The sequence below is a fragment of the Catharus ustulatus genome, chromosome 5 (genome assembly GCF_009819885.2).
Source record: "Catharus ustulatus isolate bCatUst1 chromosome 5, bCatUst1.pri.v2, whole genome shotgun sequence".
Lineage (NCBI taxonomy): Eukaryota > Metazoa > Chordata > Aves > Passeriformes > Turdidae > Catharus > Catharus ustulatus.
The window spans coordinates 68,176,662-68,203,636 of record NC_046225.1 but is presented as its reverse complement, the minus strand read 5'-3'; the positions used below and the strand labels follow the sequence as shown (position 1 = coordinate 68,203,636).

Genomic DNA, 26,975 nt, shown 5'->3' with positions numbered 1-26,975 from the left:
CTCATTCATCATTGACTTGTTCCCACACTTTTTGGCAGCCTCTAGCACCATTTTTCTTTTCCCCACAGACTTCTGTACTGCTTCTGTGCAGAGGTAAGCTCATGTAAGAGAGGCTTAGACAGAAAAGAAAAACAAACAACCAAGGTCCATATTTTAAGTATTATTGAATACATTCTGGTATCACTTATTTCTTAGAACAATAAATCATTTGTATATGTCAAAAACCTAGAGAAAACCCTGAAGTGCTGAATTTATCCTTTCTAACATAACAGTTATAAAAAGAAGGTACCATTTGCTATCTGATTCTTACAACATTACACCCAGGTGGTCTTTCCACTTGTCCCAGAGTTTGTCCTGAGGTGCTGCTGTGCTTTCCTCATCATTACTGCTAATGCTGTTGTTCAGCAAGGCTATGAGAAGATGAGGCAACACAGAGCTTTTCAAATCCAGGTTTCAGGAAGAAGAGAGACACGTATCTCTCCAGTCTGTTGGGGGAAAGAATGAAAAATAAATTGCTCGGGTGATCTGCAGTTGCTGGCTATTAATTCCTTTGAGGATTTTGTATTGCTTCCAAGGCAAATACAAGATTAGCTGATGGAGTAATGGAGTAGTATGGAATAGAGATCACATGGGGGTTCTTGTAACACAGATGTTATTTATTTAGCCTATGCAGAGCAAACCTACTTACAGATGTAATTTTGTATGTTCAACATGATGTCTATGTGTCCAGTAGCCCCTCAGTATAACTTGAGAAGTCAGGGATCCTGCCTTTGTGAGTCCCCAGCTCCCAGGCAGGGACAGATGTCCTTACACCCACTCGTGCTCAAGCAAGTGCTCCATCAGGGAGTCTCGGTGTAAGCACTCATCAGTGTGAATGAGCAGGTAAAAAAGCAACCTGGCTGCAGGAAGGTAAGTGGAAAACAGGTCTCAGTCACCTGAAAACTTCCTGCTGTTCACTCAGCTGCAGGGGCTGCCCATCCAGCTGCATCCGTCAGTGGTGGTGCTTGGAAGAAATGCTGCTGCTGTAAGAATGCTGCTATTTTGTAAAAGCATTTGCAGGACCTTCCAGTGCCAGATATCCAGACGTGCTAATGCAAAATGCATTAGCCCAAGCAGCAGGAGCTCCAGGGCTGCTGGCGCCATTGAGTTCCACTCATTTCATCTTTATTATAAATACTGCATTGTCGTCTCATTCTTTTCTCTCATCCTCTCTTTAGAAAAGAATTATAAGGCTCTAGTTGACTGGTCCCTTTGACTTAGTACAGTTGTTAAACCACAGGCAGTAAATACCTCTTTCAATTGTTTAAGGCGGATGTATTTATTTCATTGGAACAACTGAATGAAATCTGTAAGAGCTAAAGAATCCCCCCTTTCACGGCAGCTCCGCTTTTCTACCTCTGAGCTGAATGCAAAAGGAACTCTTCCTTAAACCTGCCGTGTGAAATCAGCCCACCTTCAGGCTCCCCACTCTCAGCTTAGTTTTTTGCGGCTCAAGAAGTATTGCAGCCTCCAAAGACTCACCGCCTACTTGTAAACAGTGATCTTTCACCAGGCAGATCTCAGCTGACAAATGGTAATTGTTATGCAAACTACCCAGAAGATGAGCTCTTCTCCCAGGACTGAAGGGCAGCCACCTCCCCGATGGAACGAGGCAGCTGTTTAAACAGAGCGGGGTGCGCTGCCCCGGCTGCCAGAGCAGCGGGAGAGCCGAGTGGAGCGAGCGGAGCTGGAGCTGTGCCATGCCACCATGGTTAACACCCCCGCTTTTGTGGAGAAAACCTCCGCAGCACAGCTTGAGAACTTTAACTGACCCCACGCCATCAGGAAGATGATGCTGTTTCAGTGGAAAACAGATATATAAAAAGTGTTTCTTTGGGCTCATGCGGTGGGATGCTCCCCGCTTCAACTGGGAAAAACAAATTCTGGTTGTTGAGCCAGGACAGGGATGGGAGAGCAATGCGTTCCTCAGACCAGAGGATTTGAAAGGGATGCTGAGAATGCCATGCAAACCTTGTTCGTACCAGGAGGCAGGTCCTTGCCTGAGGCAGGTGGTGCTGTTGGGCCGTGGCTCCCAATGGAATCCCCTGGGAAGCTGGGAACCAGCTCCTGTTCTTGTGAAAGGCTCCATTGGTGATGCTCATAACTCCACCATAGGCTAAAAGGAATTCTGAACGTGCTGTCAGCTCGTTTTTCCTTCCAGTCCCGTTTAGTCGCTGCTTCTTCTCTCCTGCACTGCTCCAGTGTAGGGTCTTTGAGATCACTGCGGAGAGGAAGAGTCATCCCAAAAATCAGAGAAACTCACCACAGGTGTTTGTAAAAACCACCCTGACAGGGCTGGGGACCACTCAGGGAGCAGCAAGTCCTGCCCTTAGCCTGTGCAGCCTGCTGAGAGCACGGCCTCAGTGAGGAGGAGGTGGTTCAGCAGTGCAGAACAGCTCCAGGAGTGAAAGGTGCCACTTGCTCTTTTCCATGCCTTGGATCAGGCTGGCTGCAGACAAAGTTTACAATCCAAACCCTGTATGACACATGCATAGAGACCACGAGTGTGTGTTGCCAAACTATCTGTTATCAGCCACATCATTGCCCTTCTGGGATAAAAACCCCACTTTTCTGGCCACCAGGGAAAAATGTTTTTTCCCTGGCAGAAACTTAGGATAATTTTCAGGGTTTGCTCTGTTCCTGATGAATATATGGAGAACTACTTCTATATGTGGCTGTGCTGAATTTCTGAGCACTAAACCAGGGCTTCATGCCATCCTGTACTCCTTGGGGTGGTTTCAGAGGTTTTGTTTTTTGTTTGTTTTCATTTTTAAGATAGCTCTGTACTGTTGCAGCAGGAAACTTCTTTTTGGTTTTCTTCAGTTTGGGTTTATTAATAAATAAAATGCTTTATCCCACCTGTACCTGCATAGTCTTCAGCTGTACAGGACTTCATGATTCTGACCCAGAACATTTTGAATCAAAAACACCTATAAAGGAAGAAGAGAGAATGGACTGAGATGTGAAGAATCAGACAACAAAGAAGTTTGCAATGATTCTTACTTTCTTGAAATTTAATAGCAACATTTTCATTGATTTCAGTGGCAGTAGGATGGCAGTCTACTTAAAAGGGAAAAAAATGGCATTTAACCAAAAAAATCTCTTCCAGCCTCACATCTCCTTCCCTGCTTTTGCATCAGTTTCCAGTATCAGGCTGAGCAGAACAGCCATGTGCTATTTCCATGCTCCACTTTGCTCTACAGCAGCTCTCTCTGACAACTTATTTTACAAAATACGGGAAAACTCCTTGCCCAAAGGGCTATAAAGCCATGGACTCAGTTGCCAGGACAGGCCACCCATTCCTCTCAGCAAGGGCTCTTGGCTCAGCCCACAGTGTCCATAGTTGTTTTCAACTGAGACTGAGCTGATAAGGGGATTTCCTTTCAAGTAGAAAAGCATAAACTATATTTATATGCAGATAATTTCCTATTTGTTGGGTTTAGCTCAACAAGCTGAATTTCTGGCCTGTCTCTCCAGTGCTCTCCAACCACATGAAACATATTCACAATTGTCTGGGTGGGAGTTGTTTTGCCAGAAGCTGGAGAGATGCCACAGTGCAGCTGCTGTGGAAGGCAGAGGTGGAAGGACAGAGCCAGTCCTCCTCACTCTGCTTTTTCTGTAAGGAGCTACCACAGACCAGAGCACCTGCTTAGCATTTGCTACCACGTTCATTACAGATACTTGTGCCACTGAGCCATCATTTGTCCATTATCTGGGCAAAGTATATGTATTTTGATGACAAATTTTAAAAGACAAATCCCTGAAGTATAACTAATGCCTGCTGAGCCACCCTGAAGACTCAGTGATTTTGCAGGCAAGTATGACCATGCTCAGCTGAGGAGCAGGAGAGATTGAATTACATGAGTAGTAGAGGAAGGATTTACTGAAAAAGCTGGTAGAAGATTCCCAAACTATTAATGCCCAAAAGGAAGGGAATATCAAACCAGCAGTACTTCATGTTCATCTGGGAAACCTACTCCATTTTTCTCATCCAGAGGATGAGACCCTAATTCACGGCAAACTGATAATTATTAGTCTTCTCTGTATCTATTTACACTTGCAAAACAACTCAGGATCCCTCCCTGCAGGCATTGTTCAAGTTTCTTGTATTACCTGGGGGGTTTGTATTGCATTCAGTTCACTGACTGCCAGGGGAATATACTCTTGAGGTTTAAAGATTAAGCTTTTATTTAAATATATATTCCTCTAATGTTGTGCATCTGGTTTTGTTTAAACTCGTTTCAGAAATGCTTTGTTTTCTGGGTCCTTTACTGCTGGTCCCTCTAAGCTCAGGCTGTGGATGTTACCAGCAGCTCTAGCTAAGCCAATGTCCTTTCCAAGATCAGATTCTTCCAGTTTCACCCTCCTGAGAACTCGTGGGGTGGATCAATGTACACAAAGGTTTTGCAGAGGAACATCTTACAGCCACCTTTGTTTTATACTCTGGAAGTCCAGAAAATAATGAAAACATCTCTGAAAGGCAATAAATACCTCAATGTCTTACCCTTTCTAGGAGCCCTTAGTGCTTCTTGAGTCCTCTGATGTTTGGGTCAGTGTCCTTCAAGAAGCAGCACACAGCTCTGGCCCACCAATCTCCAGACAATCTTCTGGTTCTAGAAAGAGTTTTTTCTGTTTTGGAATGCTATCTGTGCCTTCTGCAGTAGGATCTTGTTTCTTTATGTCTTTCAGTTTTGGAGTTTTCTGTTCTTTTCTTTTGAAGCAGAAATGTTGTATGAAACCCCAAGAGCTCTAAGGACAGGGTTGATGGTCCTTGATGCCTTGAGTTACAGCTGAGATAATTCCTCTGCTGTGAAATGGTTGTTAATCAGCCCTGAAAGTTAAGGTTAATAGAAGAAGTCTTTAGAATTCAAACAGAATTTGTGCAGATATAGGCAGGTCCCCCAGGCCTTGTGTGTGTATCTACATATAAACACATATGTATGTACTCACAGATGTCTACATTTATACACATAGGCAAACACCAATGAAAAAAACTTTATATGCTGCATTCCAGCAAGAAAATTATCTGAAAAAATCCAGTTACCATCACAGAAGAGATCATCTCCCTAGTCCTGCCCACTAGAACTGATTCTATATAAGAATTTAAAGGATGTAAAATAGCAACATTGTTTTAGCTTCTGGTTTTCTGGGAACTTTTCTCTTCTACAGTTTCTCAGCTTGAGAAAGTGACAAACTACACAGTGGATTCCTGTACCTTGTTCAGCCATGCAAATTACATCTAGTTTTCTCATGCCCATTTTGAAATACAGTTCCCATCCTACTTAACCATGTCCTGGTGTGAGACAATACAGTATTGAGAAACACTTGAAGCTACAATAGCAGCAATGCAGATCTTTTGTTTTATCATTAAGTGGAATGAATCCCTGAGGACTCAAGAGAACTCCACACAAGCCTGATGTATGCAAAAGGAGGCTGGTTATGGTAAACAAGGTTAGAGCTATGTGAATAGTCAACATGCACATTCACACAATGAGTAGACAAACGCCCAGTATGATGGGAATTTTGGTGGGGGAGCGTTCCTTCTTGCCTGTAATAGAGACAAAGGGATAATAGCCCTCACCATTTATGACATCTCAGGTGCTCCATCCATTTGAGCCTGCACATGGACCCTGACTAAACTACAGCAGAGACCAAAGTCTTTCACCCTTAGCATATGATATCAACTGAAAGTCTAGTGCAATGGACCAGGTAGGTGTTTCTTGTTGCTCCCTGCTCCTGGTGAAAAGTTTATTTGCAGAAGGGAATAAGCATATCCTAACAGTGAGAGCTGGCTGGCATGAGAGCTGGGGACGAGGCTGGATCCAGAGCTCTGCACAGGAAAAGCAGCAAAGGGAGGTGGTGTTCCACAGAGCTCTTCGAAACAAGCACAGAAATCCCAGTATCAGGGTCAAGGTGGCCACATTCAGGCAATCAGACCAAGAATGGGAGCAAAAACAGGTCCAGCCATAGCCTTTGGCATATCCCTTTTGAGGACAGCAGGCTCGAATCTTCTGCACTGACATCTGCAGTAAACATGTTCTTTCTAAATGCCTGCAGTTCGAAAACAAAACCAGTCTACAAGATGTCAGTGTTCATCTTCCGTGAGAGGTGTATCAGTCAGGTTGTCAATTAAAAGCATTCACTGAAGGTGAGCTGTGGGTAAATTAATCTAATAGGAAAGCTCCATAGGTCACCAGCTTCCAGTCAGGGATGAGGGAATGTCACAGCACATTGCCTGTGATTGCACATGATGGTAAACTGTCTGCAGTCACCTGGAGGCAACATCCCTGGATATGTTAATGACACCTTTGCCTGCAGCCTGCATGGTGCTGTGGTTCAGCATGTTTGAGCTGAAGGTTTGTTTCTGCACTGACTACAGATCTTGTGCTACTGAAATGCCCACATGAGCATCCTGGATAGCCCTCTGTGCTTGTGAAGCACCTCCTCATATACCAGAAGAACTGTCACACACCCAAAAAGAGATGAAAATAGGTCATTCTGTAGACAGTACTATACAGAACCAAGATTGGTTGGATTCCACTATATGGAACAAGCAGAGAAGGTGCACTCTGGCACAGGACATGACCAAGATACAAGCTGCTAGAGATCCTCACGGAGGTCAGCAGGACTTGGCAGTAGCTGGCTAAACCTCCAGGACTATGGGTCCTGCATGCTCTGCAGTGTGGTCCAAAAGCACCACAGAGTGTGAGCTGCTCCAAGGACCAGACAGCCTGAAGAGGTGGACTCTGGGGCTTCACAGTGAAGTCCTGCCCTCTGAAGCAGAGGTGGCCCAAGATGACTGAAAATCAGTTTATTGGCCAAAGATTCAAATAAGAAGTAATGAAGATTTCCTGTCACTTCTGAAAAGCAGCAAAGGTGGAAAAATCTCAGGTCAGAAGCAGCAAGGTTTAGGCACACCTGCTTGCAGAGGCACTTGAAGGAACCAATTCTTTCAATCATGACCAAGGTAAGAAGACAATCTACATCAAACACAGCTGAATTTAGGGAAATATGCATCTTTGGCCCACTGTGTTCACAGGACATAATTTGAAACTACAGGAAACACAAAAAGACACAATCACACACATGATGAGGGAGAAGCAAATCTTCACCAAGCATACCTCAGAACTTCAGGAGAAGAGATGAAGAAATCCAAATGCTCAGAAATACTCACTTGGACACATCCCTCAGATGATGTTTTGTTGCCTAATGTAATGTTTAAAATATTCTATTACTGGCTGATGTTCCTCAACCAATCAGTTCACATCTGCTTTTTTTTTGTAAAACTACTTCATATTTATCCTCCCAAAGACTTTCTAAGCAGTAGTAGATATTTTCAGAGACGCAAAAGGAATTCTGGATTCATTTGGTTGGGTTTATTTTTTTTTCAAGATGAAGAGGAATTTGAGACCAAAACCAGTTAACATTTACTCATCAAGGCCTTTCTTTTATAATACAAATACCAGACATGAATATGGAAAAATAATGATGGTTTCTCTCGTGAACTGAAGGTACCTTTTATCCACAAAATGTCTCAAAACAATTACAATCAAGTAATGAAAAAATCCTAGAATGGGAGACAACTGGTTTGTCACAATTCAGACAAATATTTGTTATGCAAAAGCAACTCCTATTTTAAAAGGCAGTGCAGGATATTTGGGAATGTTCTCAAGAGCTCTGTTCCCATCTCTGCAGAAATATAAAATTACATTTTTTGACCATTTGCATCACAGCAATGGGTCAAGCATTCTGAAGTCACCATGGCTGGGTGCAGGAGCTGCTTCTGCCAGAAATTGTAGACATTTTACGTCATGCACATTCTGGTGTTTCCCGTTACTATTTTCTTTCAGTTTAGGGATAATCCAAGATGTATGTGTCTTGCCATTTAAAACTAAGAGAAAAACCACAACAGTATTTTCCATGTAAGCCAAAATCTTTCACATGTGCCAACTGCCAAAGCAGACAAAAGAGCTTTGATCATAGTCAGACACCATAACTAGCTACTTGTTTTAATTACAGAAAGTTTTAGCTATTATTACACGACAGGCTGGCACATTCAGCACATGACATAATTTTATGAAAGCATTTCATTTCTCTAGCACAAGTCCAGCCCTAGGCTATTCCACTCACAGCAGAAGCATCAGTTTGAACAAAGCCAGGGAGAGATATCACAGACCAAGACCTACAAAACCCAACCACACACCAATCCCACTCCCAGCTGGGTTGGGAGAACATCATTCTCAGTGCTCCAGCCAGGGCAGAGCTGTCAACTGCCTACAGATTGTGGTTTTTTTTGTTCTTTCACTTTTTCAGGATGAAACAATTCTAAATCCTTGGGTTTTTGGGATATAATGCCTATTGCTTTTACTGATGTTGTCTTTCTATTTATAGTACATTAGCTGTTTTAAGTGGCTCATGAGCTAACTCCCAAAATATTGGGTGTTGTTGTGCCCGAGTCACTATCAGACCACCAAAAAAAACCCCAAACCCAGTCATGGTACAGGTCAATATAGGTATTCCTGGGCTAGTGCATGTTTTCATCTCTCTTAGCAATACTTGGATTTTTTGGCAAAACTTTCTGTGAATAAACTTGCAAGGGCACTGATGAAGAGCAAATCAAAGGGGCTGTGATGGTCCTAAAAAAGGCTCTGTGACTTCTATTTGAACAAATGCTTGTGAAGACTCATTCTTCTCAGAGCTCTGAAGCTCTAATCCTCATCTATTCAGCCCATTGGAGAAAAATACCAAATCACACCCCCTATCACTGCATGTAATTTCAAACGAAATCGAATAAGCATAGTAAAGAGAATAAACACAAATAATTAGTGGCAATGATAACATAGGAACTGGTTTGAAAGAATATCTTTCCTTTGGAAAACACTGGAAAGCAGTGTCAGAGTTTAATTTCAGAGATTTCTGTTTAATGTCAGAGATTAATTTAACAGCCATTAAAACATCTTATTAACTCAAGTGCTAATTGAGTGCTTGGCAGGAATAACAGAGCACTGCCAACTATACACATAAAAATGGCTAGAATTTGAAGAAATTCTGTGGTTTAACATTTTATTACTTTTATAACTTGCTAATATAGGTTTAGCTGACTTAACTGGCCTTACCTACCTCCTCTGTACCTGTTTTGAAGATGCTATGCTCTGATGGCACGAAGTCTCAACTGTCCTTAGGAAGAGTTAAGTCCATTTGCAGTCCTTTTGGCTGAAATCTTCCAGACTGAGCTGAAACAGGTGCTTTGTAGGGATGTCAGGCAGAAAGGTGCAAACTGCTGAGCTTTGGGAATTCTTGGTGCCATGGCTGCTGACATGCTGGGCACTGAGAGAGGCAAGGTAAGCACTGAGGAAACAACTGCTCCAGCTATTCCAGTGAAGGACCCATGACCATGCTGACCACCACCTTCCCAGGACTGGCATTTGAGTTGCAGAATACCAGAATTTTTTTTCTTGTCCATGGATATTTGCAGTCTGTAGGGAGAAGTTAGACCAGCAATGTTCCTTCCTCTGTGTTTGACCCCTAACAGAGATGGTTTATGGTTGATGCATGCTGCTTCCTGGGTCCTCATCCCTTGAACCCATAGCCTGTGAAGGCATCCTACCATGGCTCTAGATCAAGAGAGGATGACCACAGATTGCTGTATTTTGCTTTTGTAGAAGCATAGAGACCATCTCCACCCATTCCTTCACCAGCACCCACAGTAGGAGGAAAGCTACTAGTTTTTTCCTGACCAAGCAAAGCCAAGGCACCATACAGCCTGAATTTGGCATGAGACCTGGAGGGAAGTACATCCCACCACTCTAAGTGTTACAGGAACACTCAGCTCCAGACCCCTCCCCTTGATGACTGCAAATGGGTGATAAGGACTTCACTCCTTTAGGGCAAGCCTGAACTTCAAGTCACAGCATCTAAACTGAGCACAGGCAGGAGATAATTTGAGCTCAGCCCACCCTAAACACACGACAGATACTTTGAGACCAAGCGAGAACAAACAATACAGCTGAAAAGTTTAGAGTAATGAAATTTGTCAAGTTTAAAAACACCTCATGTTGTTTTCTAGCCCTCAGCAGGACACACCCCTAGCAATTTGTGTTCAGATACACAGAAAGCCATGGTTGAAGCCCGGATTTATGGGCACACACTGGCTGACCCAAGCTCCCGACCTGTGTGTGGCTGCAGCACGTGCTCCCACGTGCTGGGAGGCTTTGTTGTGGTTGCTGTACCTGTGGTGAGTGTGGCTTCCTCCAGCTCAGCAGCTGCAGCAATGGTGGTCTCACTCAGCTGCCTTGAGCCTGTAGTCAGGAGCCCCTGAAAGGTTATTTAGCTCCAGCTTAAAAGCTGTTCAAATGCCCTTGATGAAGCTCCAGCAAAGCATAAGCTGAGCAAGAGTGACCAGGGCAGGACTGGAAGCTGTACCTGGGACAATGTTCACGCTCGCACAGGTACCCAGCACAGATTATAAAGTGCTTCAAGTTGTCTAATCCACTAGGAACCTTGTTCAGTGGAGGGAGGGAGGTTTTGCTGTATGTCATGTCTCCCAGCCACTTAGAAATGACCAGCCTCTAAACAACTAGTGCTTATTAATAAACTTGCTTAAGGAAATTGGCTGGAGTCTTACTTTTCATTGTGCTGAATGAATGGAGCTAAATATAATCCAGAGCTCATTTTGCTGGGTAACAATGCAAGAGAAACTTCCTGTTCTAGCAGAAATCCCTGAGTTTAAAAGTAGAAGCTTCTCTAGGCTGGGTGAAATTCTTCAAATCTCAAGAAACACTGAGGTCACTCTCTAAATTCCTCTGTCCTCCCAAATACAGATATTATTTTAATACTCTGTGTGAGGAGTAATGTAGTGCCTCTCTTAGAACCCAAGCGCAAGTTGTTTTAATCAATGAGCTCTCAGATACAAAGGTACTTCTTGGCTTAAGACCCAAATTCAATAATTATTTTTTCAGCTGAACTGGAATAAAGACATTATTTAAACATGTATCTGTCATCTCACAGTGCCTGCGGCTGGCTGTTGGATATCTATTTCTCAGCAGCACTGTGGCAGCTCCTTATGCAAAAGGAAAAAAACATAACCATTTCCTCGCATGACTTCATCTTGGGATTATGCCTCCTTACTCCTGCTTCCCTGGAGCATCCTGTCAGGAGAGACAGTTTCAGGTGCTAACAGAGCCCATGGTGGGTGTGCAAGTGCACACTGGTCTTTGCAAACAGGCCTGTTTATGTGGCAAATGTGCAAAACAAAGGGCCTCAGCTTTTGATTATTTTGCTCAGTTCAAAATTAATCACAGGCTGGTTGGGCTGCAGGAGAGAGGGGATCACTGGAGAACTGGGAGCTCAGCATTGGCACCACTGCCAGGGCTGGGATTCTGGAGATTGAGCCATGTAAAAATACTTTAATCCTGCCAGGCTCCTTCATTTCGCCATAGGTTATGTTACAGATCCATCAACTTTCTGATGAGTTTTCCAGGATCAGCTTTGATCCCACAGTGCTGCCAGTGTGAGCAGCCTTCTTGCAAAGACTTGTGCTCTAGCAGAACCAGGATCTGATCTAAGCACTCTTTTTTAGGCTCTGCAGGTGAAAAATCTGGTCTTCTCCCTTTGTGGCAGTGCCATGCATAATGGACCTGAACTCAGTATTGCCAATAAATACTGACTGTTCTCCTCCTGTGTGTGTAGCTGCAAGATGGTATTGGACTGCATTCAAGCCCCATGGGACTGTGGTGATTCCTTCAGAGGAGGAGGTCAAGGTGGTCAGGTGAACCACAGTTGTTGTGGGTGGGGTACTGAACACCTAATGGGTGATAGAAGTTTTAGGAGGCTTTAAAGCAGAATTAGATTTGGTGAGGCCCCTGGGCAGAGCCAGCTTGGTCCATTTATTTCATACACCTGGGGTCAAGGCACTTGGTCAAGGGGTACAAACAAGGAGGAGGCAGAAACTGGTGGGGTGAAAACAGAGATGTGTGTTGGAGGCGTAGGATGGGCAGGAGGCCATGATCTCAGGGCAGGAGTGAAAGGAGGTGTGAAAAAAGAGACACACTGGGTACCTGATAGGGACCTGCTGATGATCTCTTGGATGTCTCCTGTACAGGAAGGTTCCTGGGAGGCCATGGGCTTGCTGTGCTCCTGTGCCATATCTGTAGGGCTTGCACAGACAGATAATTGGGTCTGCAAGATTTAAGTATGACTGCAACAACCTATTTGCTAATCCTCTGCTTCTGAAGGGCTGCAGGTGTACACAGATAACAGACGGATCACCTTACCCTCCACCAGCGAGATCTGGGGCATCGCTCATCTTTTCAAGGCTGGGTGACAGCCACACTGCTGCAGAGCACATCACTTAGGGGAGAAAACACTCTGGTAAGCCTTCAACCCAAGGCAGCAGCACCAGGTGCAAACTACTGCCTTGAGCATAATTTCACCTGAGCTGAACCTGCAAGAGACAGTCAGCATTATCAGTTTCAGTTGCTCTTGCAACTCTGGTGAGTTTTATAGTTAGGAGCAGCCTTCAAAATCTGTATGTGTGCTCTCTATATCATCTGTCCACCAAGTGGCCTTTCAGCCTGGAGCAGCACCATGCAGCACTTTCCCTCACTGTCCCATGACTGTGGTTCTCCACAGGGGACTTTCCCCACTGTGGGGCTACATTTACCTGCTCGATGATGAACACATAATCTAGAGGTTGGGCTGTCTCCTTGGACAAAGCCTGAGATGCTCTGGGACAGCCACAGTCCCTCAGTGTGGGGACAGCTTGAGAAAGGGCACACTGCTGTCCATGAGTAACTGAGATGGCTTTTGTACCTCAGTCAGGCCCTGCAGAACCCCCTGAGCTGTGGGGAGCAGCTGGAGGATGCAGGAGCAGATTTTGTGCTCTCACCCTGTGCTTTGATGCTTGTGCCTAATGAGTTAATCAGCTGCTTGTTGTCGCGCCTGAAATATAAATAACAAACAAGCAGAGGATGAACTGGTAAAATAACAACAAACAACCAGAGGATGAAGTGAAAAGAGCAAAACATTTTCTGGCATGTGCTCCTTTGACTGCAACATCAAAGATCATATTAAGATTTTTGTAGAAGTTTATTTCTCTGGGTTTCTTAGCTCCAAAATTATCAGGAGTGTCAAAATCCATTTGCAGGAAGACCTTCTGAGGAGGAGGACGCTGCTGAAAGGGCAGAGATGTTTAATATTTCACGAAGGGCATGCACAGACTAACGCACAGTTCTCAAAACATCCTCATTAAAATGCTTTAATTAACATTGGTTCAAACACTAGCAGACTTGGAGATTCACATGTCTGGGATACATTGGGAGTGCTGTGCACTGCTCAGGTCCCACTGGGAACATCCTTTCCCTCTGCCAGAGGAGGGATGCATCTTGACCCCCCCTCACAATCTCCTTCTATCACCATGTTGAGTTTCCTCATCTCAAAGGGCCAATAAATATTTTTTACCTGGCCACATGCCAGCCAAGTAACCATTCATGCAAGAGCAAACGAAGTCAAGTCAACAGTGTAAAGGAAGCAGCAGAGATGATCCTTTCTCTTTCAAAGGCTGTAGTTTCAGTTCCCCAATGTCACTAATCCCATTAACCAACTACCTGGGATCTGGACTAGGCACCTCCCTTCTCCCAGACAGGCACAGGGAGCGGTTCCCAGCCTTGGCCACCTTGTCTGTATTTTGGAGAAAGGACAAGAAGAGGGCTTCAGACCAAGCCAGACAACAGAAAAGCAGGGGCACAACCCCATTTATATGAGGTCTTTTTTAAAATTGAAAGAAGATGCTTATTTTCTCACCCAGAAGAGACAGTGCCTTACACTTTCAGAAAAACTAAGTTAGGGAAAGGTGGGTGGAAAAATATCCCCAGTGCTTGTTCCTTGGGCCAGGAAGGGTTTTGGGGCTCTCCAGGGCAATGCCCTGCTCCAGGGGTGTGTGGTTATGCAAGAGCTGAATATCCACAGTGACCTGGTGCTGCCCACCCTATCCCTGTCACGGGCACTCACTTCCATCCAGGAACTCCAGCCTGCCCTGACACCTGCAGCTGCACAGACCACAAGGAAAGGTCAGGGACTAAAAGGGCCAGCAAGACCAACCAATTTCCTGACGGCAACAGCCCATGATGAAGTGCCTTTTGCTGCCAGCCACTTTATCTACAGATAAGAGCAGAGATAAGAGGAAGGGGCTGCTCTCTGCTGCCCTTCCCGAGCACTGCTGCCACCCCACAGCAAAGCCATTGGGAAGCTGGGTGGCAGCTCGCTCTGCACTGCCTTTTTACAGTGATTATTAACCACACTGGAGTCATATTCCCAGCAACTTCCTTTGGTCAGCATTGACATGGCAGCAGGCCATGGTGAGTCAGGTCTGCTGAGTGAGTGCCTGAAGGACTCCATCCTTGCACATGGATTGGCTGGAAGATGCCATCCCTGCACATGGATCCGCTGGAGGATGCCATCCCAGCATGCAGAGCAGCTTGCACTTCAACCTACAATAGATATGAATTTCCACTCCAGAGAAAATACATTTTAATTATGCAAACTCTATGCGCATTTTTAAAACACAGGGAAAGAAAAAAACAGGACCCTGCTCTTATCTTTTTGTGAAATCATTATTCATTTGAAATACATGGAAAATTAACCACATTATCATGCAAATTTAAGTGAATTGAGCTGGCTGAATTAAAGAGACTTCACCTACCTAACCATAAAAATTGCAACACGGAGCTGTCGCAACGAAGCTCTGAGCACTATTTTTAGTGCAGCGCTGTAAGAGAGGGCCTGTGGGAGGGCATCTTCCAAAGGAATGCAGACGGTATCTTTTAGGAGGAATTAATCCTTAGGAAACCATTACTAGCTCTCACGAATGGCCGAGGGATATTTTTCTGGCTGGGCTGGAGTTTATACACAGAAAGCCACATGCATTGAAAAAACATCATGACTCATTAAATTTAAGGAACAATTTACTGAAGCCAAATTTTCAAGTGCTCCTCCCTTTGCTCCTGGTCCCTTGGCTCACTGTCTACCAGCCCTTTACTGGTGAAAAAAACTAAGTTTTCTAAAGTTTTAAAAAAATTCTTATTTACTGCCTCTGAATGAAAGCTGTTTAGCTTTTTCAGAATTACAGTTCTACAAAGTACTCATGCCACACTTTTATTCACCTGAAAAATACCCAACTACTGAGATCAGCTTATTTCCACTTCCTGTGGTTTTACAGCATTGCATCTTTGACTGTCAGGTCTCAGGCACCAGTGCTTGAAGAGGACATGCACAGACACTTCCCCTCATCAAAAAAGGACAATGAAAATCCAAAGCAGACCCTGAATGGTGATTTTTCCAAAGATATTTTTGTTCTTGTTTGTTTTTTTGTTCTTTGCCGATTTATTTTTCCCCTGTCCACACATTAACTTTGATTTCTGTGAGAGTACAGCTCATGCTTAGGACATACCTTGGTTCTTGTTCAGCTGCAGCCTTGTGTGGGATACCCCTTCCTGGTCATCCTCACAGGACACTGACAGGTGTTTCTGGCACACTGGCACTGCAGAATCACAGGGACACAACACAGTGGCTGATGGCAGATGCTGTGTTAATGAGCATTGTTCTTAGACATTCACCAACACCTAAACCTGGCTATCTGCCCCCTAAATAGCTTTAAAGACATAAATTGAGAATAGGTCTATCCAGGATGAAATGTTAACTCATCTGAAGCATGCAAATCATTAAATGAGTCACATAAACTCACATTTTACTGGTAAAAAATATTTAGATGCATCATCTTTGAAAAAAGTCACAAATGCCATATAAATGGACATTTTGAGATGAAGTTTTGCAGGTGTTTTTAGACGCATCACCCTCTCTAGAGGCATCACTATCTTCTTTTCTTGCATATCTTACCTCAAAACCATTTGACCCCAGACGCAGTATTCAGGAATCTTTAGATGAAGAGGAATCCAGGAGCTTCCATCTCCCTGAAATTCCCTGAGACTTTGGTTACCCAAGTGACTTCAGCAAACAGGACTTCAAAGCCTTTCAAAATAGTACAGCAGAAAAAAATAAATAAAGTTTGTAACTAGCCTAGGATTTTCAAATACTTTGCTACTTTTTTTATGGAGACATTTGCACTTACCAGCCTTATCCAATGCTTCAAGCAAGCAGTGGTGGTCGGCTCGGCTGCTCATCCCTAACACCAGCCCTTCCTTCTAATTTTGCTTCTTGCTTGTTGAAACTTGTTTTTGATTGCACATCCATGGGGGAAAGATTTACATTTTCCTACATGTCTGCAAAACGCCTGCCACAATGTCTGAGCCCTCTAGATGTCATAATAAATAATAAATTATAATAATAATAACAATAATAATAATAATCACAATTCCCAGTGTGCTCAGTGTGCAGCAAGGTAGCTGAGAGCCCGACCACCAGCAGCTTTGCAGTCTGACATCTAATTATCAGCAAAGGAGAGGGTGGAGGAAGGCCAGCTATAGCAGAGGAAGAGGGAAAAGCTCCTGGGAGAAAACCAGAGTGCTCTACAAGGTGGAATTTGCTCTGCTCCCCTGTGCTGAATGAAGATGTTGTGACTAAACACTTTCAAGGTATCACTCCAGAGAAATCCCTTTGTTTCCATTGGGAAAGTTTTTCTGCGTGGATTTGGGGTCCTTTTCTGCTGCTTAGGGAATTCCTCTGGCTGGCACAGACTATGAAACATCCCTAAACATCAGCAGAAATGGAAAAGCAGCAAATGAACAGGGATTGCCATGCCATCAGGGGATGCCAGGAGGTGGATACACCAAGAGCAGGCAGAGGAAATCTGCTGAGTCCCAAACCCCTCTGATTTATTGCAAACCATCTGCCCAGCACATGGTCAGTCAACCTGACGCCTCTAAGAAATCCCACCTGGAAACCCAGCAGGCTGAGACATAGAGCAAAAGGGACCACTTGGGTCATAAATACAGCTCTGTGTTTCTGCAGGGAACTGAGCTACATATTTCACTCAGAATGAGTGACTGGGTGAGCTGGTGAGGGATATGGGTGGAGGTTTTTGTTTTATGGGAAAAAATACGCAATTTTGGAATTTGTTTTCTATTTCGAAGCAGGTAATAAATTTGTCATGGATTGCAATTCCAAAATTGCTTCACATGAGGTAGATCAAAGTGTTTGGCACCTATAAAATCTGATGTAGGCCTTTAAAAATTGTAAATTATCTTTTTTATAAAACTGAAAGACATTGAACAGAAACATTCCAAAATACAGAAAAATCTGAAGCAACTTCAGTTTATTTCAATTTTGTCCAATTCAGAGCATTTCTTCAAGAGAATTCTTTTCCCAACACATCAGCATTTCCAAACAGAAAAAAACCCACTGGTCTCAATGTTTCCCATCCCTGGTGTTGTTCTTGCACCTCTGCTCAAAAACCCCTAAAACTTTTGAAGCTGGAGAAGGTGGCTTGTGCTGACAGCGGCTTTGGGGAATAGTCCCCACGTGCTGATGTGAGCCCTGGCTGGGACACGCTGGGATTGCCTGGGATACCCAGAGCAGACACCCAGGCATTTCCCAGAGCCCTGTCAGCCAGGCACACGTGGCCAGCTGGTTTCTGTCACCACAGGCAGAGCCGGAGGGCACCGCACACGCGGCTGCCTCTGCACACAACAGCACCCTGCCAGGCATTTTCTTGTCTCAACAAATTACCCTGAAGTGCCCTAAAATATTCAGTTTGCTGGAAGGAATTGGAGAAACATGAAGACATAGGATGTTTTGCTGAGCTGATCAGAAAACTCTTCCTGCAGTCAGGGCATGATGTAGCATGGCAGCAGAAGGTGAGAAGGAGATGAAGGCATAACAAAGCAAATGTTTTGCAATGACATTTGTCCTAGAGTGTAAATTAGGAGCTGGAAGGGCTTGGTGACACCAACAGCAGGGTCTGCGTGTGCATCAGGAGCCAGAGGCGACAGCCCAGCCTGCAGGACCAGCTGCTGAGGCAATGCTAAAGGTAGTCTAAAAATAAAGCACTTATCAGGGTGAGAAGCACTGAGTATTTCATCACTCTGCCTCGATCGATGACTAGCAAAGCATGAGCAAGGAGGGTTTCTGTTTTGTTAGGAGCTGTTTTCTGATTCACAGTTTGCTGGGCTTGGGCAAATACCTTCCGTTGACTCAAGCCTTGCGAGAATGTTGTGTGAGCACTGAGCTGCACCATCCCCCACCCACTGGCATCTCTGCTCCTTTTGGTGCAAAACACAGCATTTTTACAGAAAAAAACCACATCAAACACACGGCTGGCCCAAAACCTGTAAGAAGCAACAGCTCAGCTCCTCTTCTGCCCACCTGCCCTACTTTGAAAGGCAACCAAATCTTTCACTGCCGTAGGAAAAAAACTTCACCCAATCTGAGTGACTTGACAAACTCTGTCTGGGAGATTTGTTATTTAAGGGACGTTTCACCGAGTACACGGGTAGGTTTGATTCTTAGGGCCTTGCATCCACGGGAGACAGGGAGGGAAAGGGCGGGGAGAGGAGCCTGGCAGGGCAGAGCATTGGCAGGGCAATGATACACCCACGGCGCCGGGCCCCTCTCGGCAGGCTCAGGGCTGCACGGGGCAGCTTCGCACCCTTGTGCGCGCTGGGACAGCCTCCATACACCTGCGGCATCCAGCATCAGCCGCTCCCGCAGCACTCCTCAGGCTGCTTGCCCACAGCCGAGCCAAGGAGAGCTCTCCTTGGGATGCAGGGACGCCGGGGGATGGCACAGACAGGGTGACAAGCTCCGCGCTGCCATGCGAGGCGCGCCCCGCCGCACCGGGAGCCCCGGCCGTGGGAAAGCCTTTGATCTAACCACATCTCCCGGGGCCGCCTGCCGGACTCCGCTTCCACTGGGCTACCTGCTCTCGTAAACATCGGCGCCGGCGCACGCAGAAGCCACATCCTGCCATCCCCTTGTGCAATCTGCAGGGCCATCCCCTCCCCGGCCGCAGCTCACGGCGGTTGCGACACGCAGGGAGCGACACGTCCGTGTGGAGCAATGCGGGGCCGGTTCCCGTCGGGGCGCGGCCCCGGCTCCTTCCCCCCGCACGCACCCGGGGCTTTGCTTGTCAAGTGACCAATGCAGGCTACGTGCATCGGGAGATGGCTCCTGCAAGTAATTCTTCTCTCCACAGGAACATGTATCTGACTCGATAATTCATGCATGCCTGGGAAGTTCAATCCAGTCCCACTGGAGTAGCAAGCTTGGGGGGAGTTTATTTATTTGAAGGAGTGCGTGCTGTAGCATGGAAAAAAAAATCAAATCTATCAAAAACCATAAGATTAATCCTAAACCAGCTTTGCTTTTCTTAAAATATGGTCTAGGGAAACTGCTTTTAAAATGTGGCTTCCACGTAGCCTTAGCTTTAGTATTGCAATTCCCACAGAACAGTGTTATAGTGTAATTAAAACATTTACAAAATGAAGATAATCTATGGCTGATCCAAGTTTCTATGGAAATTTGGAGGCTATGCTGTATGCAGCTGTTCCCAACTAATGCAAAGGTTGGCTGTAACTTTACTTCTGAGCCCATTTGTAACTTGGGGGATAATTTATCTGTTCTGTTTACACAGTTCTCAGCTTGCACACCCCTAAAGTGCAGCATTTCTATGACTCCCAAGCAAAAGGGTGCTTTATCCTCCTGGCTCAGCCTGAGCAATTAGTGTTCTTAGGTTTAATGAGGCACCTCTGCTGAAAGGTGTGGGGTGCTTGCTCTGGTGCTGCAGACATTGCACTGAACAAGATCTACCAGAACAGCAGAGACACAAGGGGTGGATGTTGTATCCCCAGATGTGGCAGAGACTCTGCCAGATGATGGGCTGTGGGTATGGACCCATCCTTGCTGGTTCCTGCTAACAGGTTTTGGTGAGTCCATGAAGGGTAAACACCAGAGGAAGCTGAAAATAAGACAGTTTTCCCCCAGGATGAGACTGGGATTTTAAGGGTAGGAAGATAATTCTCTCTAGAGTCATGGGCACCTTTATACCTGTCACCTTTTCAAGACTTTCACAGACTCACACAGAAAGGGAGGCTGTTGGATGACAAAGAAAAAGGGAAGAAACACCTAAAAAGGATTTTAAATGCGATAATGAAGGAAGGACTTTTGGGGCTTAGACTTTATAAATGAGGCTGATATAAAGCTGGACAGCCTACAACTTCTTGTGGGAGAGCAGACAGCAGGCACTTGCTGCACGCTCATCATCATGACATGATTATGTTTTACATTCACTATCTTATCTCCAGTTAGTCCATAGCTGATACAAGCAGTTTTCACTTTGCAATGTTAAATTACTAATGAAGAAAGTATTAATAACCTCTAAGCAAAGAAAGTTGGCCAGAGGAGCAAAGCTCCAGCAGCTACACAATGGCCCCAGGGGTGTAAAATCTTCAAGCCTCATTGAAACAACAGCATGAAAATCTGCTTTTTACAAAGAGAGAGAAAAACTCTGCCAATCAGGAGTGCACAGAACAAAATCTTTCAGCTGAAGCAAGGCCAGAGGTTCCCATCCTGAGCAAATATTTAGCACCATTCACCGAATGAATCCCTTAGCATTAGTTTAAACTCAAAGACAGAAAGTCATATAGCTTCACAGTGGGAATTTAAAAAAGAGCCCAAACAACTAAAAATAAGCCAAAATACACAAAAAAAAACCCCAGCCCCAGTTTTTTTAATTCCTTTTTGTATTTAACCACTGCAGGACAGTTGAGTTACAGTTGGGATGGAGGTAGAGATGACTCAAAAGTATCATTGATTTTAGACAGTAACTGTATCCAGAGGTCCTCTGTCATTTCTCTGTGAAAATAATTTGCAAATAAAGATACATATCCCAAGACATTAAGAACTCTGTCAAAGTGTGCCTAAAGGAATGCTGAAAAGGGACTTTAGAGCATGTAGTGACAGGACAAGGGGTACAGCTTCAGACTGACAAGAGGGCAAGTTTAGATTAGATACCAAGAAGAAATTCTTTACCTTGAGGGTGAGGACAAGACATTTAAATACACATATTTTGTATTGCATAAGCATGTAAGCCAGGCTGAGATCAACCTGAACTCCTCTGCTTCCCCAAAGGGCAGGATCAGCTCAGCCCCAGCAGACACAGACTTTGCTCTGATGGACAGCAATGCCCTGTTCACCCTCTGGTCTCCCTGACTTGTGTGTGGGCAATAAGGAAGGGGTTTTGATGTAACACAAGAGTGATTTCCTAGAAGACAACAAGATTTGCTGAGCTGCCTGTGCTAAAGGGCTGTTTGCAGAAGTACAGATCTCTCTGTGCTCATGCCAGGGTTTGCAGCAGTAAATCATGGGTTCACTTGGATGCATTCCTTATTGCCTGTGAGAGCCCTGTTGCTAACTCACACAATTATGCCACCGTGGAGCATCTATGATTTTTTATGTAGTTGGGTTTCTTTTGTTCCCCAGAAAATCTTCTGGGCATACAGGTTTCCTCAAGGCAAAATCTTAAATTTCCAGTTACATATTACCTAGATTTTGGTCATCATCTTACCTGCAACCTGGACAGCCCATGAAAACGTCTTCATATGGTTCTCTGCTGGGTTATAACAGTGGCCACCTCATCAGAGCTGCTCACTTTCCTTTTTGGGACAAAACAGATAAAATATTATAGGGTTTCAGTTGTATCTGTTTCTAAAAGTCCTACATCAGTTCCCCATCATCATCATAAGAAACCATAACTCAGATTTATCTGAGATTAACAAACAAGTCTTCTCCAACACATTAAGAAGTCCATTTGTAAGTCCAGGAAGTAATTTGCAGCCTGCTTGCTTTCTAGCCCAGAGAAGCTCTGGATCCCCCATCCCTGGAAGTGTCCAAGGCCAGGTTGGATGGGGCTTTGACCAACCCAGGCTGGAAGGTGGTATCCCTGCCCATGGCAGATGATCTTTAAGGTCCCTTCCAACTCAAACCACTCTGTGATTCTGGTTTGCAGGACACCACCTCTCTTACTCTGATGGCCAGATTTGTTGTTTCTATGATTACACTGTTTTAAAGACAGAGCCTAAAAATCTCTGCACGTATTGAAATCTCTCCTTGTACACATAAAAGCTTTGGATTTATTTTTTTTAATTATTTAGATTCTGGTATTTTCTTTGTGACTACTACTGCTCCACGCATTAAACCAGCTCTGAAGTTAGACAGCAATTACAGCAAATGTTAAGATCATCAGCCACTCAGGTCTATTAAAGCAGAAAACTATTTTTGAGGCAATCCAAGAAACACAGCCCAGCTGGCCAACGACAACACACCTTCCTCGTAAAGACGCGGGATTTTGTGCAGCTGCATCTGACCCCTGAGCTCAGAGGAGCCCGAGCGCCAGCTAATAATGCAGCTGCAATGTAGATACATCCTGGGAGCACACTGCCCTTCAGTTTGTTTCCCAAAAAAAGGGGGAGGTGTGTGGTGTCCAACTGTGCTGTGAGCATGTCCACCCGGACAGAGAGATACAAGAGAAACCTGTTACAAAGAACAAACTGGAGCCAGACTGAAACTGTGACAAGATGGTGCAAGCTGGGATCCACGAGCATGGGCTTCTCTTGAGAACCAGTTGTCCTCATCCCTTGCAACTTTGGTTCCCATGGACAGGGAAGATCCTTTTTCCTGTCAGAAGACAGAGCATGTCCTTCATCAGGCTGCAGCATCTGCATGGCAGAATGCATTCCTGATTAGAAATAGCCACAAACTCCCAATTAATTAACAGATAAAAATTACTTTAAAGACATCTTCCAGATTTCTTTTTTTAACTTCCTCTAGTTCCTCTGAAATTTAATAAAAGAAAAACCTGTATTAGCCTTCTAGGGTGTTTTAATTCACTTTAATTCTCAAATACATCCCAGACTTTTAAGAATAATGGTTGTTGCCTAATGTTCATCCCAATGGCACCTTTCGGGCCATACTGCAAACTGCAAGGATCCAATAAGGGGAAGGCTACATCAACGGCCCTTCAGTTGTATGGCTGCTTTGCCTTGTGCTCCCCAGCAGCATGGCCATGGTGTCCTTGGTATCCAGAGCAGAGGGGTGGGAGGGCAGGAGCTACCTGGTGAGAGCTTCACAGGATCTCCATTGGCATGGGGGGAGCCTGCAACCACGGTGGAACAAAGGAAGGGTTTTGGTAACAAAACTGACCTTTACAAATACTGCTGGTATCATAAATATGTCTGCAGACCCTCACAAGATGCCTGCTGGCAAGGAGGAAGGAGCAGGACATGTGCACACATGCAGGGCACACCAGGAGGCATGGGGACTTTTAAGCACCTACTTTTAAATAATTCAAACCATGTTCTTTTCAATCCTACCTCAGGCAGGCCTCCAGCGTGTTCCTGGCACCCACACACTGGCTTCTCAGGGTTTAGTCCTGCAGTCTGCATCCATCCTTCTCTCTTCTATTTGATTAAAAGTTTGTAAAATGCTGATTCTGCAGGGATTTTTCCATTTTTCTCTGAAATGAAACTGTCAGATGTAAAGGAGAGCTCATCTGTTGTACCAATGTGTGAGATAAAAAGGATGCAGATTGCAGAACAGAAAAATAATAATGAAAACAAAAACCCACCATCTTTAAAACAAGCAAGATGTATTGAGTAGGGAAGAGCTAAGTACCTTGTTTATATACATCTCAAGTGCTTTTTTTTTTTTTTTTGTGGAATAGGAAAGGGAAAAAAAGCTATCTGGATGTTTATACTCACATGGGGACATTACATGATCATTACACTTGTAGACTTTCTGTCTTCCCCAGACCATTAACATCCCATCCCCACACCTCAAGCAAGATTTCCCTGGAGATGTCACCTTCTTTCATCACATATAATATCTAATAAAGACATAAGAGAATTTAATAACAGACTGCACAGGAGAGACTTCTGTTCAAACAGCCAAGGTTGCAGCTGATGAGTTTCTGCTACAGATGCTGAAGAAGTATAAGAGTGACCAGGAAGCCACAGGGTGTTTAGTTTTGGAGGTCATGCCAGCAAAGCCACTGATACCACCCCAGCCAACCCAAAATTTGTATGAAACAAGATATAAAAAGCTTGTCCATCCTTTCCAGCTTCACCTGATCAAGTCCAGCTCCCTGTCACTTGGCTCTATAAATTTACAAATTCATTGGAGGGGAACTGCCTTCCCCAAAGGATCCTGAGACAACACAGCAGGTGAAAGAGACCAAAGTAGTCAAAGTGAACTTGCACCTATCTTAATCACACCTGCTGAATTTAACAGAGTATTCCTGGATTGCTTAAAAAAATCTGCTGCTCTACTGGAGAAATCAGTTCCCTTATTGGGAAACTTGCCCCTTATTGGTCTCCTGCTGGAATAAGTATTTACATGAAGAGCACGGTGTTTTATGGCTCTCTCCTAGCACTGATATCGTTTCCACAGCCAACATTTTCAGGAAGGATCATTGGGTTTGGGTACTCAAATTGAAAAACCTCAAGAAGCTAATGTTTTGAGTTTTTTTTTTTTTCTGGAGGGGAGCAAGCATTGTCATAGCAGTGGTTTTGACATCTCAACAATTCCAGAAAACCTGGGAAATGAAAGTTGCAAAAATACCACATCATTTCTAAAAATTGTGCCAAGCTAAAATAAAGCACACTGACCTGACAGCTGAGTCTTGAGGTTCTGTATGGCTTATTCATGCAATCCCTGCCAGGTCCTTTGTCATTCATCTTTTACAAATCTATGTTCACATTCTGCAGAGGTGTGCTGGAATGTTTTCTATAAATGCTTTTGCTGTTGGACATGGGTGATTGGCTTCATTATTCTTTTCAGGTATATTAAATGGAGAAGGGAACAAACCAAGTATAGAAAGATGTCTGGTTACAAACATCATATATGTACTATAAGGTAAATAGACATGAGAAATGGAAAATGTTCATTTGCTGAGAGAGAAGCCAGACAACCAGGGGCAATGCCCTTAAGAGTTAAGCTCCCAGTTTTGCCACTGGTTTGCTGAAAAGGGCAGATATGCAAGGTATTGGTGGTAGCTATACCAAAATTATTATTTAGTAAAGAACTCAGGACCCTTTCATTCCCCTTTTCTTATTAATCTATGAATTCAGTTTTTACCACACTAAAAAGATCTCAACTTTTTCTTTTCAACTATTTAATGCAAATTGCCAGATTTCTTGCATGCTTCAGGAGATTCCTTCCAAAATGGAGAAGGGTTGGTATAAATATCTGGGCTTTCTCCCAGAAGTATCTCTATTTTTCTTATTCCTTCACAGGCTCAGGGATTCCCTCATTCTGGGCTCCCCACACTTGGTGTCCTCATCCTGCTTCTGGAGATCTCACAGACCTATTGCATCACACACTAGTGTGTCACCCATTTGTGTGTCACCCCAGGGAGTCCTCACCACTTTGCTGCCAAAGCATTCAGCCACAGGGAAGAAGTAGTTTGTAAGGTCCAGAAATAGTCTTAGGGAGAAGAAAGGAAATGCTGAGTGTTGGCTACTTGGCAAAGGCTGCGCATATGCTGCCGCCGTTGTGGAAAATGCCTGGGAGGCACCATTAACCATTGCTCTTTGCTATGGGCTGGCTTGTGTCCACACCACTAAGGACCAGCGCTCTCTGAAGGGCAGTGGTTACCTTCATGCTGTGCAGCACTTGGCCTGGGTCTCCTCTGAGCTGCCTGCAGAGCCCCACAGAACCCAGGTCAGTAATTGTTGCATTGGGAACTATTTTCAAGTTTGAAATTCTCTAAGTGGTGAAAGGACTGGGTGGCAGCCTGCCAGCATGATGTTTTTCAGCAGGATCTGAAGGCATTTTGGGTTCTACAGCACAGCATGGAGGACAGTGGGCATGAGGTCTCCTGGGATGGCTGGAGGACTATCCAGGGTAGAGTCTGGTCCAGTTCATTCCAGGCTCTTCTGTGCCACCCTGAAAAAAAGTCCTGTCAGTTGTGTTGAGGTTTCTCCTTGGGAGAAACCAGTTGGTTTGCTCTGGAGCAGAGACAGGAGGGAGCTCATATGCATGCCACAGAGACAGCCAGTGAGCAGAGCCTGGGGGAAACAGAGGCAGCCAAATTGGCTGTGCAGACAAAAGGTGCTCTCATACCCCCACCGTGGTCTCACCCAGTGAGATGTAAACACAGAACAAGCAATGCAATTTTTCCTGGCCATCGCCTGCAGGATTGGCAGCAGGTCTCTCGCTGGTCACTGTCACAGCCATCAGTCTGGAGGTGACTCTGGCACGTGCTTCTTCAGCCACCATGAACTCCTCAAGCATTGTCAGATGAGGACAATCTCCGTGCCTTGGCTCTGTAATTTTTAAAGGTCAGTGCGACTAAGCAGCAATTCTTCTGTATCTCTTTCAATTAGTCTTTGGTTTTGGGCCTGTCTAGGGGTTTAAGCTCAGTCTTAACATTAAGATGTTCAGATACATGAAACACCTAAAACCAAATTAAACAGCACACCATTGGCAGGTTCCAATATCCCCCCATCCCATTTACAGTCCATGTTTGCTGCCGTGATGATGTTTGTTCTCTAACATGCACAGTCTATTTACAGCTATACGTGAAAATGTTTACCTTAAAATATAAATGTAATTATAAAGGTATAATTACAGATATGCCTGTGCCTCTTTGAGCCACCTCAAATTACAGTCTCAAATTATAACAATAAAAAAGGATCAAATTAATGACCTTGATTAATTTCATTACAGAGTGGAGCGAGCGCCACTGAGCACAGGGTAAGCTTACACTGCCTGACCTCATTTCATCCGGCCTCTTCCCCGCAACACAAGAGCTCCCGATGGCACATCAGGTGAGTTCTTCCTCCCAAAGACAGTTGCTAAGCAATCAGCTGCAGGGTTATAAATGTTGAGTGCTTGATATACAGCACATGAGGGTAGAGATTAACTTTTTTTTTTTTTTTTCTTTCCAGGTATTAAGGGAACCAGGGTGGTTCACCTGAACTGCACTGAAG

General features: G+C 44.6%; 1 long non-coding RNA gene across 1 annotated transcript; it reads right to left on the bottom strand.

The window, feature by feature from the left end:
• Nucleotides 1-180: 180 nt before the first annotated feature.
• Nucleotides 181-26,975, bottom strand: LOC116996794. The gene is made up of 10 exons (XR_004418024.1): nt 24,379-26,975; nt 23,358-23,869; nt 22,519-22,662; nt 21,554-21,641; nt 15,931-16,062; nt 15,485-15,574; nt 12,096-12,481; nt 4,544-4,870; nt 2,905-2,969; nt 181-2,260 (listed from the first exon to the last, which is right to left on the bottom strand). It is a non-coding gene; the product is annotated as an uncharacterized LOC116996794 (long non-coding RNA).